This window comes from Pseudorasbora parva, chromosome 5 (assembly GCF_024679245.1).
Source record: "Pseudorasbora parva isolate DD20220531a chromosome 5, ASM2467924v1, whole genome shotgun sequence".
Classification (NCBI taxonomy): domain Eukaryota; kingdom Metazoa; phylum Chordata; class Actinopteri; order Cypriniformes; family Gobionidae; genus Pseudorasbora; species Pseudorasbora parva.
In genome coordinates this window covers 12,959,530-12,980,605 of record NC_090176.1, presented here as the reverse complement: position 1 = coordinate 12,980,605, position 21,076 = coordinate 12,959,530, and the positions used below count along the sequence as shown (strand labels likewise).

Below are 21,076 nucleotides of genomic sequence, written 5' to 3'. Positions count from 1 at the left end.
CTCGTTTCAATTTATCAGCTCATTTCAATTTATCATATAGTGACAATGTGGGAAGATCAGTGATATAGTTGATATAGTTAATTCAGTAAAGAATTTTATTTCGATATTTAGTTGAAAAATTAAATCAACATTTTAGTGTCTCGAACAAGCCTATTGGTTTATGATTTGATCATTGTTCACAGGTGTCCCTTGTCATTAGCCCTTGTGTATTTAAGCCCTCATGTTGTATGTGTACCCACTGTCGATGAGTCCATTGTATGTCAAGTTTGTTTAAATCAAATCAAATCAAATCAAGTCAAGTTATGCTAAGTCAAGTTATTGTTTTATGGTTATGATTTTTGTTGATAAAGAACTCCACTTGGGTTCTCAACCTCGCCTCTCAGTGGAATATGTTACAATCGCCATCCCAATCAAGGTTGATAAGTACCATTTATCTCCTTAAAACATAATGTTGATGATAAAAAAAATATATAATTCCCAGGAAAATGGATCAAATATGACGACATGTCCAGGTGAAAACTGTCAAAATGATAATCCCCCGTATATCAACCCCGGTAAAAACATGTATATCATTTTCAATTTCAACAGTAAGAATAAGCCAACTTGCAAAAAAAGTGCAAAAAGTGCTTAAATAAGATATTGGAAAAAGCACTGATATTAAAAGGTATTTCACACATGTTGATGCCCATAGCACTTCCAAAATGTGTCATTCATTGATAATAAACAATAATTCGCCAACAAAAAAAGTAACAACAATGCGCTTATAGGTTGACCAGACGTCCCGAAAAATTTGGGACAGTCCCGAAATCTAAACTGTTGTCCCGAATCCCAAATTTGGCCCTAATTGTCCCGAAAATTATACAAAATCTTGAGTAGTTATTGTCTGATAAACATTAAAAACTGTCTGTAGAGGTTGATAAACAGTGGTTGAGGCTGCAACTACCCCCCGCCCGCTGCTCTAATATCTTTAAAAAATACTGTAGGCGGTATGTGCTGACGTCGGGCCTTCAAAACCTAGGTGTGAATTTAAAATTGTATACTATACATGTATCTTATTAATCTATATGCACAAAGACAATAGGACATTTTTGTCCCTATTTTGTTTTAATCCTTGATGAAGACAGCGCAAGTTGCTGCGTGCAGCATGAGGAGGACGGTGATGTGATGCAGGCACTATGTACAAAAAAATACTTTACTACATAATTATTTCTTTATTTTCGTTTAAGCTTATTAGTGTTAGGCTATACAGAAAGGTCGGATTCACACACTGTTACTTATTAGTCATTGTGTTTTTTTGTTTTGTTTTTTTTCACAATAACATTTGAGTTCATGATTTTAATGTAGTGTTTTTGTGGCAGACTAAAGACTAACAGACAGTTGATCTTTAAATAAACATATGTTTGGTTCAGGTTTGAAATTCATTATCTTTTATTATAGGCTAGTAAGTCTCCGCAGTCTAATATCATAGAAGCCCCCCATCCATTTACTCCATACTGCATACAATGGAATGGTATATGATTATACTTCTCATCCAACCACAATCAAATTCACTCTATTTAGATAGCACGATTTATCTGGATAAATCAAATAGGAGTAACGAGGCTATTTTATCAAATGTAAGGAGTAGAAAAAAACATGTTTGGTTTGAAGACGAAAAACGTACCAAACACACTATTCTCTTATCATTCGTAATTTCTAACATCCACTCACAGCTTCGGCATGGTCTTGCAGCTATTAGAGCAGAAGCCAAAGTCGCTGCTCTCTAAATGTTTTTCTGTCGTCTCCTTTAACATTCATATGTAAATTGTGCAAGCTTATTTAGTCCATTTGCCCATTAGATCAAAAGATTTGGTTTGACACATTTCTAGCAGCATAGATGGGGTTTCAATCTGCATGATCTATATATGTAGGGCACAAATGTCCAAGACAGCCCACAGAATTATTTTATAACATGATTTAAATACTGTATAAAAACATTTAAAGGTGTCATGAACTGCCTTTTTTATATTTTTATACTGTAGGTCAGCTAATGACATTTGTGTGGTTTTTACATTCAAAAACATCATAACTAATAGGTAATAGGCTATTTTATACACTGGTTTTGAGGCTCTCTTCTGAACACTGGGTTTTGATGGGCATGCCGCACTGGAGACTTGGAAGTAAACGGCCACAGCTAGGATTGGATAAGATTTGCATATTTAATGAGCTTCAGCTCCTTTCATATCTATGCCCCTGTCAGTTCAGTTCACATGAGGGAGGGGTTGTTTTGAAAGTGGCAACTGGAATGATTCAAGTACGCAAACAAACACAATGATTTATTTCTCATCCACCCGCGATTGATTGGACTATTACTTTTGTATTAAATAGCCCACACGAACGTTCGATATAAGCACGAGGCACGCACACACACACACACGCACCCTTTAAATGTCAATCCAAGAGGGAGAGAATAGCAGAACAAGAAAGGAATATTACGAGATTCATCAGCCTGCACCAGGACGTTGGGTTTTGCGAGCCCTGGCCCATACATGTCTGAGTCCAGCGTGCTAAAGGTATGTTATGTTAGACACGTACACATACGCAAAACGATCTATAACAATGCAATACTATTGCAAATAAAAAACATGTTTTACTCACATAAGTGTGTTGCACCATTCCTCCTGTCGGATCCAATATCGGAGAGACAGTGTTGTGTTTTAATCTCAATATGCAACCCATTCTCACTCCCAAGGCATCAAAAACCGAAGCATGGTCAAGTGCCTTCTGCGTCACAATAAAGACGCTAAAGGTGCCCCAAGACGTCAGGTTTCAACGCGCTGGGTGTTCCATTCATTTCAGTGAGAAACCTTTGGCGTCATACACAGACGCACTGGGTATTAGTAATGTTATCGTCATGGTGAAATTGTATTAGTTTATAATTTTGCCATTATGACATGTTGGAGTGTGTTTTTCAATTTAATCAGCAAGCATAATTTTATTTACATTTATTTTATTTACGCTATTTAGACATGCTTAACATGTAACCCAACCCCATCCCATCCCTAAACCTACCCATTTGTCTGAACATGATATAAAACACAGGATATAACATACGACTGCATCCACGAGTTATTCAAAAAAGTTAAATAATCCAAGTTTTCCGAGGCCAAACGATTGATTTGTATGAAGAAAATCCCCAAAAGCGATCAGCATCTCCATCCGCAGAAGATCATCAACAAACACATCAAATTTCAAATATTGGCGCCCGTTACGTGAGATTTCATAGTGAAATTGCATTGGCTCTCGTATGTCTTGTGACCAATTGCGTCATTACGTCAGCATTGATTGTAAAATGTCATTGGCTCTCGTGTGTCTTGTAACCGATTGCGTCATGCTCAGGAGTCTTTTGAATTATTTGAATGAGATATGAATGAGTTCGTTCACGGGGCAGCGGGATCATCATTTCAGCGATTAAAACATCAAGATCAACTAAGTTCTTCACATGAAGATATCGTATGACTTCAGAAGACTTGGAATGCAACATGAGTTAATACTTTTATACTGCTTTGGTCAGTTTTTGCAATAAATACCTGTGACTGTACATTTATTTGCCTGTTATGTGTTTTATATTGTTTAGATATGGGTAGGTTTAGGGTAGGAGTGGAGTTAGTTGCTCCAAAATATAAAAGTAGCCTTTAAATATTAATAAAATCATGTCTGCTTTTATAAACGCAAATAATTAAATGCGTCTCTTTATGACGCCAAAGGTTTATCATTGTAATGAATGGAGCACCCAGCGCGTCGCAAAATGACGCCCAGGGGCACCTTTAGCGTCTTAATTGTGACGCGGAAGGCACTTGACTATGCTTCGGATTTTGACGCCTTGGGAGTGAGAACGGGGTGCAATATGTCACCTGAGATTTGTTTACAAATTATTCTGCAGTGAAATTAATTGAACATGTACATGTATTCCCTACGTGAGCGGGAACTTATTTAAAAATAAAGTTCAACCACACATTCCTAATATTAGAATCCGAAGGAAGCTTATGCAGCGACTGTTTTCTTCCACAACCGGGAATAGTGCAATATCTTCAGCTATTCTTTGGCATGTTTATTGCTGCTGTCTAGTGCAATCTGAACAGCTCCATGAGTCGTGGGCGGTACTACTGAATTACACATGCTTATTATTCTGTAGAGGCGGTGTTTCGTCAGGCGATGACGTCAAGCTGCGAACAGGATCGTTTTCTGGGACTGGTGTCTATAAAAGCTTTTTTTTAAACTAACAAGGACCTTTTCAGCTCTGATATTCTTATATTACCATGACTTTTGTATAGCAAAGCTCAAGCGAAAGTTGATTTCTCAATTCATCACACCTTTAAAATTAGCAAAGTATTCAAATTTACATTATTGTTAGAGTTCTGATCACACTTTTAAATTCTAGTTTTAAAATGATAAAAAATATATAATATTTCCACATTTTATTTATCTAATATTTGTCAGGGTGGGGTGGGGGGGATTACGTTAATACCAAACTCAATTTTTACACCTTTAGTTATATGAGTCTTCAGAGTGGGCATTCAACACAGTCTTCAATGCATCATGCCATCCAACAGAACTCCAGAGGCGGATAATGAAAGCTGCTGCCCGCTGAGCCCAGACACCCTTCCAAAAAAGGCTGGAGCCTGCGGGTGATTGCTTCTCAACAGCTCTGAATGAAGGTAATCAGTCACTGTCTCACACTGAGAGATAGGTGAGAATATGCACTGTTCTGCCTTCTCAACTGTAGACTGCTCAGACTCTGACACTATTTTACAGTTCATGTAGAAGACAGCAAGACAAATTAGATGACTGCATGCAGTCACATATTTAGAATGAATCCCATCGAGTTCATCATGAACAGCAGATAGTTAATGTCCAAACATGAGAAGCATGTGTTGTGTTTTAGATTTCTCACAGCACACCAATGCTTGCCCTGGTATCCTGTTTAACACAGAACACACTTGGTACAATGAATAGACTGCTAGTATCAGGTCATGTGTAGCAAAAAAAAGCCATACTGAGATGCAATTCAGCATGTTAGTGCAAAGCTGAACAGACAAAATTAATTTGTATCTGTATCCAAACCTGCTGTGTCAAAATGGGAGGACACACAAATAGCATTCTTTTCCATTCCTCACAAATGGATACTGTATGATTGCAGAAGACTTGGAAACACATCAAGAAAGAAAAAATAGGTGTAGAACAATTTTAATAAACAGTTTCAAAGTAATGACAATTAACCCATTGAATCAAACATAACACTCTTTTAATATTTTCCAAAAATTTAATAATTTACATATTTTCTTGTAAAAAGCACTCTAATAGTCTTTTTTCAGTGTATTTTTATGATAATTGTATGATTTTTTTGGAGTTTAACAGTCCATGATTACTGTCTGCTTCAGTTGTATGTTCCACATGCACATTCTGATGAACATGTACGTGTTTGAAAAAGACATTGGGGTGATAAATAATAAAATATTTTCTTTTTTATTTCTGGTAAACTATTAAAAACATATAGCTGCTTACCTTAATCATACCAAAGGGTGTGTGCGTGGATTATTTCTTACATTTAAGAAATGATTTTGCTTAATCACAGATGATGTGAGGGAAATAATTGTAGCTGTTCATGTAAAACTGAGGCTTTAACACCCATATTTCCCTTACAAAAGTCATCATTTATGTCTTTTCGAATGCAGTGGACTTATATAAAAAAATGAAAATCACAGAAGGCTGCATTCAATTTCGAATGCTGACGCACGCATTTTTTGTGAAGAGTGCTCACACATGCAGCTGTGTATTAGCCTGACGTGGTCATACTCAATTATAGTCAGAATATGAGTCTGAAACTGCTCCATTGGGCTGTGATTATGGGGCGTGTTTCAACCGAACCAGAAAAGACATCAATTGGATAGACCTACAACCAATCAGAGCAACGAAGCGACGCATTGTCAAATGTCAACATAGTTCAACTGCACTGTGTTGCCAAGTCCGCAGTTTTTTCCCCGCACGTTGTTTTCAATGTCCGCGGGTTGGAGCGACTATTATGTGATATATAGACCCATGAATGCAAATTTTAGCAGGCAACCATGCCAAAATAACACACATTTTACCCCCCAAATGCCAGTTCCCCCCAGAGAACCCCCCGAGAAGCTATTGTTTAGGGCTAGTAGTTGGCGGGTTTTGTTGCAAAAACTTGGCAACTCTGTCTGCACGCGAGCTGAAATCAGGCTGGAATACACGATCTTTGCCGGTGTTGTAAAAAAAAAAAAGTACTTACCCAACATCATCATCATTTTTGAGAGAAATTGTGAAGGTGAAGGCATATACAAACAAGCTCTCAGTTTAGGATTCGAAAAAATATAATCCAAGCCCCTTTGATGACGTGCATGATTACGTTACTGTTGATCATCTGTCCATCATCGTCTGAAGCCCGCCCTGATGATTTCATTGGTCTGAACAGTTTCTGTTCAGGGATAATTACTCCTCTATGCAGCAAGGCCGGACCAAATTGCTCGACCTAAAAATGTTGTGGGCGGGGCTAAGTTCGGCTGGCATCCAGGCTAGCTGTGTGTGATTAGTGATTTAAAGGGGTCATATTACAAGTCCTTTTACAAGTTCATTGTAGGAAAATGTGTGTTGGCATTGCCTGTACACAACCATCCTATAATGATAAAAATCCATCCATTGTTTTTTGTATTTTTAATCTCCTTATATGTTTTCCCCTGAATCCAATCAAGCCGTCTGACTGTGTGACATCACACGGTCGGACGCCCCTCCCACGACTGTTGATTGACAGCAGCGTTTCAACACAGACCCGCCCTGAGCGAACTGTTATCATAATCCCACCATTGTTAATACGCTGGAGGAGAATGGCATATCCAGAGCCCCTTTCACACTGCACGTCGGAACCGCAATATTCCCGGAACATTGCCGGGTCGCCTTCTATTTGAAAGCAACCACGTCCCGGGATTGATTACCGAATTCGACCCGGGTCGGGGACCTAGTAATATTGCGGTATTCGACCCGGGACGAGCGCTGTGTGAACAAAAGCCGAAACTAATGCCGCAGCGTGTACGTAGTTATCGCGACTGCCAGAGCTTGTTTTTTCAATAATACAACCCTGCAGTGCCAGAAGAGCTAGTCTGTGTTTTAAACGCAGAGAGTGTTCGTATACAAAAGAAACTAAAATTAAACAAGCAGAAATGTGTGCAAACTGGACACAAGTCGAGACCACGGAGCTCCTTACTATCCCCGCTGAAGCTGAGATCGCTCGCCATTATACGTCACATCAGGATGTCACGTGTCAACTCGACCCGGGACCGTTACGGGTTGTGTGTGAATATTACGGTATTACGCTGGCAGTGTGAATGGACCAAATCTAGTGGCCCGGGAACAAATGCGGGGTCGCATTATCCATGTATTTGCCGGAATCGCAGTGTGAAAGGGGCTTAAGTGTGGTGCTCTTTTCTTGGGTGTAATAACGAAAAGCACTCAATTTGATGTTCCTAAATCCGAACCGCTGAAGACGCAGTGGCTGAGTCTTGTTTTCAAAGGGAATATTCCCCCTGATCAACGTAAATGCTTTTATATTTGCGCAAATCATTTCTCACCAGAGTGCTTTATAAATGAGGGTCAGTATAAAGCAGGTTTTGCTAAGAAGCTGCTCCTGAAAAAAGGTTCGGTACCAACTATTTGTGTTCCTGCTGCACCTCCCGAAGAAGTAAGTGTAGTTTGAAATGCCTGCATGCTTTACAAAAAATGTGGCTAAAGTTTTCAGGGTAAGATACATTACGGGATGCTTTCTATGTATGACATTCTCAATATAATTCATAACATTTATAATGAACATGCGTTATGTTTATTGTGTTATTACAAACTGTGTATGCTGGTGATAGTTACCGTGGTAACACTACACTAAGCTAACTTTTGTAGATGGTTTATAACGGTGTCTGTTACGGTAAAAAAAAATCATGTTGTAACAGTCATTACACTGCATAGATAAGGTTGCGCATCACTGAAAAGCCTACATTTACCAATAAAAAGTTTTTATTGGCATTAGCTGTAACATCAATCTGTCAATGAACTAACATATACATCAGTAAACACCTATTCATATCTCACTATGCCAACGTTACCCTGCCAGTACATACAAAGATAGATTAAAGTGACATTACGTTAACCAACCATTCAGAAACATCCTGTTTGTGCCTTCATTGTCACATTTCCTTGGGGATTTCATATTGTTCCAAGTCTGACTCCGATTCAAATTGATTCAGCTGCACAGATGTGTCCTTAGAGACTGATGTTGACCCTCAACTGTTGTCAAGGCAATACTCCAAGTGTGTTGTGTCAAACCGCCCCACAAAACAGAGGGGCATGGTGAGCAAAACTTATTATAATTTAAAGTCGCATGCACTGAAATGGCTTGCTGAAAACAGAGCTGTTTTTGACCAGGTAAAATGAGTGTTTTCTTACAATACTAATGATCATTTTTAATAAAAGTATACTAAAAAGTTTTCATTTAGACACTAAAGAATCATATTAACTTGTACAAAAATGGCATTATGTGACCTCTTTAAAGCTACACTGTGTACCTTTTTTAGTTTAATCTTAGCTAAAAACACTGAGTTCTTTCAAAAATATATGTGCTCATTAATGTATATTTACTTCTTTCAAGTAATAAAGTATTCTCGTAAGTTTATAATATGCCATTGAAAATACATATGGGTGAGGGGTTCGAATGCCGGTCGCCATGTTGCCCCTCCATCTTGAAAGTACATTAGCCAAAGAGGGACATACCCATAAATTCAAGCTTCGCCTTTCGCGTTTTAACACTCGATGGCACCGTGTCGAATGTGAAGAGGGGGATTGCCATGTTAATCTTGGACTAAATCGGCCACCGTAGGAGTTAAAACGAAATCAGAATTGAGAGGAACAGAAATTATTATTCACTGGATGGTCATATACCTTTACACCGCTAGATGGGGGAAAATATCACACAGTGTAGCTTTAATGTACTTTTAAATTCATGTACAGTCTCAAAATGGTTTCATGACATGAAATGAATGTGTAACCAGTCAGTTATGTCTTAAGGGATTAAATGTACACTACAAACCACATCTTATATTTCAAACGAGATTTGTGCGTGAATGCAGCTTATTAAATCTCCCGCTGTCAATGATATCTTAATTTGTAATTATTTAATTAATTAAATATATATATGGTGTAATGGTGTGGGGGATGTTTTTTTCTTGGCACACTTTAGGCCCCTTAGTGCCAATAGGGCATCATTTAAATGCCACGGCCTACCTGAGCATTGTTTCTGACCATGTCCATCCCTTTATGACCACCATGTACCCATCCTCTGATGGCTACTTCCAGCAGAATAATGCACCATGTCACAAAGCTCAAATCATTTCAAATTGGTTTCTTGAACATTACAATGAGTTCACCGTATTAAAATGGACCCCACAGTCACCAGATCTCAACCCAATAGAGCCTCTTTGGGATGTGGTGGAACGGGAGCTTCGTGCCCTTGATGTGCATCCCACAAATCTCCATCAACTGCAAGATGCTATCCTATCAATATGTGCCAACATTTCTAAAGAATGCTTTCAGCACCTTGTTGAATCAATGTCACGTAGAATTAAAGCAGTTCAAATGGTGAAAGGGGGTCAAACACAGTATTAGTGTGGTGCTCCTAATAATCCTTTAGGTGTGTGTGTATATATATATATATATATATATATATATATATATATATATATATATATATATATATATATATATATATATATATATATATATATATATATATATTAGGGGTGTCCCCGACTAAGGATTTACACATTCGAATCAGAATTTTTGAATCTCTCTATGGTCGAATCAGTGTAAACCATAGACCGGAAAAAAATAAACAGTATAAACGGGTTGGGAAGGGCAGGACACTAGTCAGCAGGAGGCTAAGACTATTTTTATTTTACTTTACACACGGCACACAGCCACCACTTTTAATAAAGTGATCAAAACTAGGCTACACTACACATTCATAAATTAACCGCTCTCTCATAACATTTAAAAGCCGCGATCGAAACACAGAACATCACACAAATATATAAAAGAACATTTTGATAAATAAACCTAAAAAAATACCTGCCTAGAGAGGAAAAGAATACTTTGAGTGCGTTTATATGCCGATTGTGCCTAAAGGGGGTCGCCCACCGGACTGAAGCTCAGCGCCGTGTCTCAGGTATCTCACACCAGGCAGACGTGAACATTATATACGCGCAAGCTCAATTTTGAATCGACTTCTGAGCGAAGAGCTGCACGATGAGTGTATCTTGTAGCACAGGGTGAAATCAGTATGTACATTCACGATTTGAGGGAAATATACATTTAATCGCCGCGGACAGGCGTCGAATGCCACCATCAGTGTATATGTGTTCGTATTTTAAAGGCACGTCTTTATAACACTATTGAGCACCCCCATATTGCCAAAATGGTATGATCCTCATTTCATAACACCCGCGAAGATTCGACCTTGAGATTAGTCAATCAATCAATCAATCAACTTTATTTATATAGCGCTTTTACAATCACGATTGTGTCAAAGCAGCTTCACAGTGTCAAACAGGATAATATTGCGACAAAATTAGATTTGGCTGTACAGTCGTACTGGAGAAAGCAGTGATGTTATCAGCTTATTTTAATTTATCATATAGCGACAATGTTGGCAGATCAGTATTATAGTTTATAGAATTAAATAAGACCTAATTCATATATTTTATTTGTATAATAAGTTGAATAACTTTATTAGTGGTCGAATCCGGTCCTGCATATCGATGCATCGAATATATATATATATATATATATATATATATATATATATATATATATATATATATATATATATATATATATATAACTACTTATATAATGTGTAATTAAAAAGATTTATTTTAAGATTCCCACCCCTAATTTTCATACATACATGAATGTATCTTTTAAAAAAGTCATTTAAAACTTTGTTGTGCAGCCCGGTGTCACGACACAGACGAAAGTAGAGGATGAGATGAACTCATAGAACTGATGGACAGTCACTTAGCTTAAGATAAGGGAGGTTGTAATTTGAATTAAATGGAGAACGTGAGAAACTAGAAACAGGAGATGATGACGACTTGGAAGAAGGTGGCGGACCCTCAGGTAGGTAGCGGATAAGGAGTCCAGGTATGTATGACGAGACCAGACAATGATGTGAAGGGAGTGAGTGTTCTTTATAGTGTCCCTGATGATGAAGTGCAGGTGATTGTGAATTACATGCAGGTGAGTGCCAGGGATTATAATGGGAAATGTAGTGAAGAGGTGGTGACTGTGACCTAACAACGGTAACCATGGGAACTAAGGATTGTTGGGAAAAGGAACACAGGAATGTAATCAAAACCCAAACTAAAAGTCCAAACCCCAAAAAGAACCATGACACTCAGAAAGTTATGCGTAAGTAAAATTATTTTGCGTTGTAATTTCTGATAATTATAGTGTAACTATAAAGTACATACATGTTGGTATGAGGGAACTATATGTAAAATATGGGAACTAGGCTACCAGAAAAATTAACTAATGATTTCTACTGTAAATATGTTTGAATTAAGGGTTAATTAATTATGATAGGCAACAATACATAAACAGTACATTTCGCACCTTTTTGTAATAATAGTCTTTAATTATATTAATTACCCTAACTGACATCTGCAGGCTTAGAGCACGCCCTCACCACCTCTACTCCAGGACGCTGTGCTCTTTGCTGCCCCTCTTAAATCAGCTTTCCCTTTGGTGCAACTTGTACGGAGCTTGGGAGCTTGGCAATTCCCAGTCCAGTTGGCTCATTCGGACAGTCAGACTCAGCTATGCAAAAAGACAGCCCTGTTAGTGGAGATTGCCGTTCTCCAGGTGAAGGAGGCAATAGAGCATGTCCCTCCACCTGAGATGAAGTCAGGATTTTACAATCCATACATACTCATACCCAAGAAAGGTGGGAGGTTACGGCCAATCGTCTTGAAGCAATCTGTGTCTTGAATCGGGCCCTTTACAACCTCCCGTTGAATATGCTCACATTGAAATCCTAATTTGCATTCACTCCTAGGATTGGTTTGCAGCAAATGACCTGAAGGATGCATTCTTTCTTGACAGAGATCTTTCATACGCTTTGTGTTCAACGATACAAGATCCTCCCCTTGGGCTGTCCCTGTCTCCCCACGTCTTTACCAAAGTCGCAGAGGCTGCCCTTACCCCAATCAGGGAAGTTATCATTAGAATCCACAACTTTCTCACTGACTGGCTCATTCTAACTCATTCTCAGGATCAGTTTTGTGAACACAGGGACCACAGCCATCTGGGGCTTTGGGTCAACTTGGAAAAAAGTAAGCTTTCCCCCAAGAAGAGTATCTCTTTTCTCTGTGTGGAGATGGACTCTGTCAGAATGACAGTGTCTCACTAACCAGCATGCATAGTCGGTACTGAACTGCCTGAATACGTTCAGGCATAAGACAGCAGTTCCACTGAAATATTTTCAGAGGCTACTGGGACATATGGTATCTACAGCCATGGTAACGCTGCCCCAAGTTGGTTCAAGAATGCACAAGTTGACCTGTTTGCCTCCCAGAAGTCCGCCCACTGCCAGTTGTTTTATCAAATATGCGTTTCACCATTGAGAACCTCCTTACTGGCCCACCCGGACCTGCTTTCCAGAGCTGATGCTTTTCGTGACAGCCCCTCCCTGGCAGATTCCCTTGAGAATAGATCTGCTTTCTCAGGGACGAGACACCATATGGCAACCACGTCCAGTCCTCTAGAATCACCACATGTGGTCTTTGGACGGGACGCGGAGGACTTAAGTGGCACTACTTGACTATCATTAAGGCTAGAGCCCCTTCTACCAGGTGCACTAATGCTTTGAAGTGGAGTCTGCATCCAGCAGCGAAAATAGATTCTATTTACACCAAGTGTTAACAGCAACTTGATTCTATTCACACTGATTGAAAAAAACATTTTCTTAGCGATAGTTTATATTTACACTAATTAGATGTAGATGCTATTTACTAGTGAAATAGCTTACTAAGTGAAAACAGTTATATATTTTATTTACACCATATAAAAGTACCCGTTCTTTCCAATATGTGTAAATAGTAAATACATGCAATTTATACATTATTTTTGATAGATACATACTATGTGTCATCAAAACTAAGAATCTTAAGTATTGCGCTTTACTGACTGCACCACTGGAGACGCTGACGCATGAGCATTTTTTTTTTTTCTTTCTTTTTCTTGGTTATCTCAACCAGCCATTGTTAGGCAGAGCTATTGTGAATAGCACTTTTGCCAGCAAGGCACGCTATTTGTACTTAGTGTGAATAGACACTCCATAAAAAATAATGGTTTGACCTTTCTGGCATCATTTTTAATGAATGAAATGGCATCTTTTTTGACCACATATAACTATACAAGATAGGGCTACATGGTTTCATGGTTACGACCTACAGTATATGCTCGTAAAATCCTAACTTTTTTAAAATAATTATTTGTAATGATAAATATTTTACAGAAAAATACTGTTATTGGCAGAAAGCACAAGAATACTGACTATAAAAAGTGTGGCATGGAGCAATAATATATGCAAGTTAAGTCTATTGTGTACCGAACTTCAACCATGTTATTTTCAATGCAACCAGGCCTGCAATAATGTAGCCATGGAGGGTTAAGCTTTAGGCTTGTAATGATCTCGATTCCATGCACATATTTAGGATTAAGTGAAATAGTTTAATAATAAACTCCTAAAAACACCACTTATTGACCACTACAATCAGACACATCTCCCTATATGATTGTCGCCCAATGGCAATTGAGATTCCAGACCCCAAAAAAGAGCTCAAAGCTCTATCTATCTATCTATCTATCTATCTATCTATCTATCTATCTATCTATCTATCTATCTATCTATCTATCTATCTATCTATCTATCTATCTCTCTCTCTCTCTCTCTCTCTCTCTCTCTCTCTCTCTCTCTCTCTCTCTCTCTCTCTCTCTCTCTCTCTATATATATATATATATTTATATATACACACAAAATTAAAGCTATTATTTTCCCCCATCTAGCGGTGTAAAGGTATATGACAATCCAGTGAATATTAGTTTCTGTTCCTCTCAATTCCGATTTCGTTTTAACTCCTACGGTGGCCGATTTAGTTCAAAATTAACATGGCTTCCAGTTCGACCTCGTTCATGACTGCCATTGAGTGTTAAAATGCGAAAAGTGAAGCTTGAATTTACGGGTATGTTCCTCTTTGGCTAATGTACTTTCAAGATGGAGGGGCAACATGGCCACCGGCATTCGAACCCCTCACCCGTATGTATTTTCAATGGCATATTATAAACTTACGAGAATACTTTATTACTTGAAAGAAGTAAATATACATTAATGAGCACATATTTTTGAACGAGCTAAGTGTTTTTAGCTAAGAATAAACTAAAAAAGTTACACAGTGTAGCTTTAAGAAAGATAATCAATGAAAATGTCATACACAGATTACACTATTTACTGAGAATGAACCATATGGAGATGTAAATCCTCTAACTGTAGTGACAACAGGACAAATGTTTGGAAATGTGTTAATGCTGCATGTTTGAGAGCAACACAGAACCTCCTTGTCACAGAGGGGTGGAGAAATGGACGGAGGTGAGGGAAATAATAAGCAGTATTATGGAGCCATTACATTAGATATGTTTTTTTGTTACAATGGCAGTCAAAGCCTGTGTGCTTCTCTGTGGCAGATATAGTATCAGTGTGTGAGGGGTTACAGAGATCTCTAGGTGAGATGCTTTTATCTATGTGCATCTGAGCATCGACAGACACAGATAGCATCGCTGTCTGACAGCATCAGCTGTGAGCTCAAACTAATGTCCCAATCCTCACTAAAGTCAATAACACTCATTCAAATTGATGCCTAGAACAACAAATATACAGCAAACCTCTATAATACAAGGGTGTTTGAAGAAGTATTCAATTATACCCTTGAGATCAGAGTAGCACCAATGATTACACATTACACACACAACAAATAAGGATGTCCACAAACTTTTAAATTAAAATCCTTTTGCCAAGTTCTTTGAAATGTGTTCTTTATATTCATAGGACTTCAATAAAAAAAAAAAAACACGACACTTTATGCTATTTTCAACAGAAGTGGAAAATGCAACGTGACATTAATCCTTTAAAAAAATCTCAAAATAGCTATTATACATATATTAATATATAAACAATATAAATGAAAATCTAAAATACTATTTCAGAAATTTGACATGTTCATCATAAAATACAAAACAAGTTATTATCTTGTTTAACAAATTGTTTAATACATTTATAGATTCATAGACAAAAAAATGGTGGCACAATATTTTAACATTTATATTTTGATATACAGTATATTGCCAAAAAATTTGGGATACCTGCCTTTGCATGTCCATGCGTTTTAATGACATAAAATAATCTTAATCTGTAAGGTTTATTATAGAGTTGGCCCACCCTTTGCAGCTTTAACAGCTGCAACTCCTCTGGGAAGGCTTTCCACAAGCTTTAGGAGTGTGTTTGTGTGATTTTATGACCATTCTTCTAGAAGCGCATTTGTCAGGTCAGGCACTGATGTTGGGGGAGAAGGCCTGGCTCACAGTCTCCTCTCTAATTCATCTCAAATGTGTTCTATTGGGTTGAGGTCAGGACTTTGTGCAGGTCAGTCAAGTTATTCCACACCAAGCTCAGTCATCCGTGTCTTTATGGACCTTGCTTTGTGCACTGGTGTGCAGTCATGTTAGAACAGGAAGGGGCCATCCCCAAAGTTGGGAGCATGAACTTTTCCAAAATGTCTTGGTGTTCTGAAGCATTAAGAGTTCCTTTCGCTGAAACTAAGGGGACAAGCCCAACCCCTGAAAAACATCCCACACCACAATCCTCTCTCCGCCAAACTTTTACACCTGGCACAATGCAGTCAGACAAGTACCGTTCTCCTGGCAACCGCCAAACCCAGACACGACCATCAGATGCCCAGACAGAGAAGCGTGATTGGTCACTCCAGAGAACACATCTCCACTGCTCTAAAGTCCAGTGGTGGCTGCTTTACACCACTGCATCCCACACTTTGCATTGCACTTGGTGATGTAAGGCTTGGATGCAGCTGATCGGCCATGTAAACCCATTCCATGAAGCTCTCAATGAACTGTTTTGAGCTAATCTGAAGGCCACATGAAGTTTGGAGGTCTATAGCTATTGACTCTGCAGAAAGTTGGGGACTTCTGTGCAGTGCGCGCCTCAGCATGCGCTGACCCCACTCTGTGATTTTACGTGACCTGACACTTAATGGCTGAGTTGTTGTTGTTGTTGTTCCAATTGCTTCCACTTTTTTATAATACCCCTAACATTTGACAGTGGAATATTTAGTAGGAAGTGGAAATTTCATGAATGGATCGGTGACAGTACTATACTTGAATTCACTGAGCTCCTGAGAGCGACCCTTTCTTTTACAAATGTTTGTAGAAGCAGTCTGCATGCCTAGGTGCTTGATTTTATACACTGTGGTTAGGGCTGGGCGATATGGCCAAAATTTCATATCCCGATATAGCTCATTTGATATCCCGATAACGATATACATAACGATATAACAATTTTTCTGTTAATTCAGTTTATGAATAGTCTATACAAAATTGCAATGTGGAAATGCAGTTTGAAATGATATACAAAACAAATAAAGGTAGTATGGACTACTTTTTTATTTTATTTAGAACCTTTTTTCAAGCAAGACTGTTGGTAAAGTTAACACCTGCCTAGGGATGTTAGGTCCCTACCAACGTTAACTGATCAAAGTTGTCGGTTTAAAAAAAAAAAAGTGATCTCTAAATTAGGCTATTATACAGTGGACTAAACGCTACTACAGTTAGCCATCTCATTCCAAAATCTTTTTGTGTTAAGTGAACATATCCCTCGCACTCAATTTTTCATAACTCGCCTGTTTGTACTTAATAAACCAATAAAAACATTTGACGCGAGGTCACAGCTTTTGGGTTTGCGCACTCACAAGGTTAAAACACTGCAAAAAGTAAACAGGCTAAAACACTCAAGGTTAGAACCAGGGCAGACGACAGTATGAAGCGTGTATTTTGCTTAAAATGGGCTTACTTTTGGAAATATATTACATCTACATTTCAGTGGTAATACATAAGGTGTTGATCGTCTTTCTTTATTATTGTTAGCACTAGCAATGTTTCAAATGAGCTTCTTACGCTAGACAAATGCCTTTATTTTCAACGCGATCACCTTGTACCCAAACCATTTCGAAACTAAGGAGCCATTGTCCTCAGATTACAAACAAGCTCCTCGGCGGCGCGTTTGCGGGACTCGCGCAAGTGTTTCGCGCTGTGGGGGATTTAAAAAAAAGTGACGTGAGTGGAAGAGAGGCGGCAGCGCTAGGACAGTGTGTGTGTGTGTGTGTGTGTGTGTGTGTGTGTGTGTGTGTGTGTGTGTGTGTGTGTGTGTGAGAGAGAGAGAGAGAGAGAGAGAGAGAGAGAGAGCGGCTGTTATTTCAAATAGCATTTTAGTTTCCGCCATCCCTACACCTGGCATTAAAATATTTCAATATATGGCTATATGGTGTGCCACGCGTAAAAGCCCGTTACAGCGTCTGTGTCTGATGCTTATGCCACCACTCTGGCATAATTACTCTGAGAATTACCCTGGTCTGAACCGCGTCTACTACCGTCTTCCTCCATGTTTGTTTATGTATTGCAGCGTGCATGGGCACGCCGTGGCGTGAGGTGCATCTTGACGTAAAATTCTGCCGTAAAACGCCTTATCGTGTAAGTGAAAGAGCCTAATATAAAATGATAGACATTTTCTATCATCCAGATGATATATTTCGTCATATCGCCCAGCCCTAACTGTGGTCATGGAAGTAATTGGAACACCTGAATTAAATAATTTGAGGGGTGTTCCAATACTTTTGGCAATATAGTGTATAACTGAATATGGATTTAGAAAAGCTTAACACTGTATATCCTTTGGAAGACTTTTAAAGCCATAAAGTATTCGCAGTGAGTAAAATCATATAGTACTGCTGCCATTCATATGCACCAGTTAGAAGACAAACGAACACAAGCATTGATGAAGTGTTGGTGGCCGAACATATGCTGAAAAAAATGCAGATTAAAAATACTGGAGTGGCCATTCAAATTCAGGGTTTAGACAATAAATAAAATAATAATAAAAAAACCTCATTCTTTTTGTGCTGAGCGCAGCTGCCGTGTGACCGTGAGAGCGTGTTAATGCAAGTCCGGGCCATGAAAGAAACCTTTCACAAAGAGATCACTTCAAAAGAGCTTGTAAACAAAGACAGGCCCATTTCAATCCACTGCGAACAGATAATCAAGCTTAAATAAAACCGCCTTCTCTGATGCTAAATAATAGCTGGAATAGGTGGCCATGCTGGCTGCCAGTAAATTTCCATTTCAACATAAAATATTTATGTAATAAAAACAAATTTCAAATAAAATTTAATTCGGCACAGAGGTGCTCTGAAGGTCCTTGAAATAGCGGTATATATCCAGCAGATCCTGTGATGTCTGTTATTGCATTTGTGTGTCTTTGAGTTGCTGTCCCCTCCCATTTATCTCAAAAGGTCAGCAGTAATTGCTCCTAAACGCATGGAAACCTGCCTTAAATGTAGACTCCCAGCACAGCCTGAGCTCCATAAACCAATTTAGGATAATAAAAAAAGGCCTCACATTCAATAAATGCTCACTAAACCAAACATTTTTTTCACAAATTAAAATTAACAATTGTGATTTGTGTTCTATGCATCTTCCCATGACTTATTATTGATTAACATCATATATATATATATATATATATATATATATATATATATATATATATATATATATATATATATATATATATATATATATATATATATATATATATATATATATACATATAAAGAAAATCTCTCTTTTATTTTGTTTAAATAAAACGTGTATTATATATATATATATATATATATATATATATATATATATATATATATATGTGTGTGTGTGTGTGTGTGTGTGTGTGTGTGTATATATATATATATATATATATATATATATATATATATATATATATATATATATATATATATATATATATATATATATATATATATATATATATATATACACACACACACACACACACACACACACACACACACACACACACATATATATATATATATATATATATATATATATATATATATATATATATATATAATACACGTTTTATTTAAACAAAATAAAAGAGAGATTTTCTTTTTGCATGATGGGACAGATCACCTGCATTAGATTCACCAATAGTAAACCACAAGGATCCAACAATCCAATCAATTCCTGATTGATAAAATTACGTCATGCACATGTAACGTCACTTAGAGCAGTGGTTTTCCAACTTTTTATAAAAAGGGACCCTCTTTTTTGTTTCTTGGATTGTCAAAATCCATATAGGCCTACAACCATACAAACAAGTCAATCTAAGCATAAAAACACTTATGCTGCATTCCAGGCAACCCTTGTTTTCCAACCTTCTACCTGTGAAAGTGCACTGAAATGGCAGTCAAACCAGTGACTTCCCACCAGTGTACTAGATCGATAGTTACGTGCTCTGATGTCACATAGCCTGCAAAACAACAATGGCAGCCCCTACGGATCCAGTGTTTATGAAATAAATTAACACGTACGCGGTGACGTAAAATAGAAGATATAACAGCTTCTCTCGTCTTATACGTTTTTTCTCCTCCCTTTCCTTTCAATAAGCAAGGAGCAAGCACCTTTGGCGATATAAATGATTGTACCGGTAAATTAGCATAAGCCCAGTAAGGTCCGAAATGCTTTGTTTACATCTAGCTACTACAATTCCTTGCGCTCAGGCAGTTTGTTGTGACTTTGCCTGGAACGCTACAAAGTTGTGAGTAAGGTTGGGTATTGTTTGGGTTTTTTACGATTCCGGTGCCAAACCAATACTTTTAAAATGGCACAGTTGCTAAACCAATACTTTTTTAAAAAAGAGCCACAAAACGATGGTGACATTAAAGAATGGCTTTTTATTGATTTAAAAAAAATGTATTCTTTAAATTGAACGATTTATTAAAAGTTTAATGTATACTTAAATATATAAATAGATACAAAACACAATTTACTTAAATTCAGAGTAAAAGCTAAGCCACCTAACCCAACTACAATAAGCCTAATTTAACACTAAATAACAGCACTGATACTAGTGATAATACAGCACTAATAACAGCAAGTAGTCTGTATTCTTGGTCCGCTGCAAACCAGCTTCAGTTCAGCATTATTTTGCATTAATATGACCATATTCTCTAGCTAAATATTTTAGAAGGTGTTGCCTTATTGTTTCCATGGAAACGCTTTGTGCTTCTCATATGACACACAGCAGTTGCAATAGTGCTGTGTGAAAGCTCAGTTGTATCAGTTTATTTATTTATTTTTGTTCTTTTTTATTCAAAATATTCACAAACTTGATCGATAATATGCAATGAGCGCCGTCATGTTAGTTTGCGCCTCAGAGAATCGGATCTGTCGGATTTACATCATGTAAATTCATCCTCGTCTCACGAAAATACATGAAAGTCAGATGGGCGTTATTGCCACTTCCATAGACATCAGTTTTTTGCTGCTACTTATGTGCATTTAAATGTCTGAAACCTAAACATGATGACGCTGAGCACATCTATCTCTGGCTCATTGCCAGCCAAAGCGCAAAAGCGTGTTTGATGGCAACGAAATGAGGAACCAAACCGAAAAATGATGCCATGGGGTACCTTTCGCGTCTTCATTGTGATGCGGAAGGCACTTGACCATGCTTCGGATGTTGATACCTTGGGAGTCAGAATGGGCTGGGATTTCTTATGTCAGTGCTCTTTGTATGGGATAGAACAACTCAAAAAAATTAAGAATTTCC

The 21,076-nt window shown here is 37.8% G+C and overlaps 1 protein-coding gene across 2 annotated transcripts in view; it reads right to left on the bottom strand.

The window, feature by feature from the left end:
• Positions 1–21,076, bottom strand: part of galnt13 (polypeptide N-acetylgalactosaminyltransferase 13) — a 110,142-nt gene that overhangs the window by 12,404 nt on the left and 76,662 nt on the right. The window lies entirely within an intron of this gene.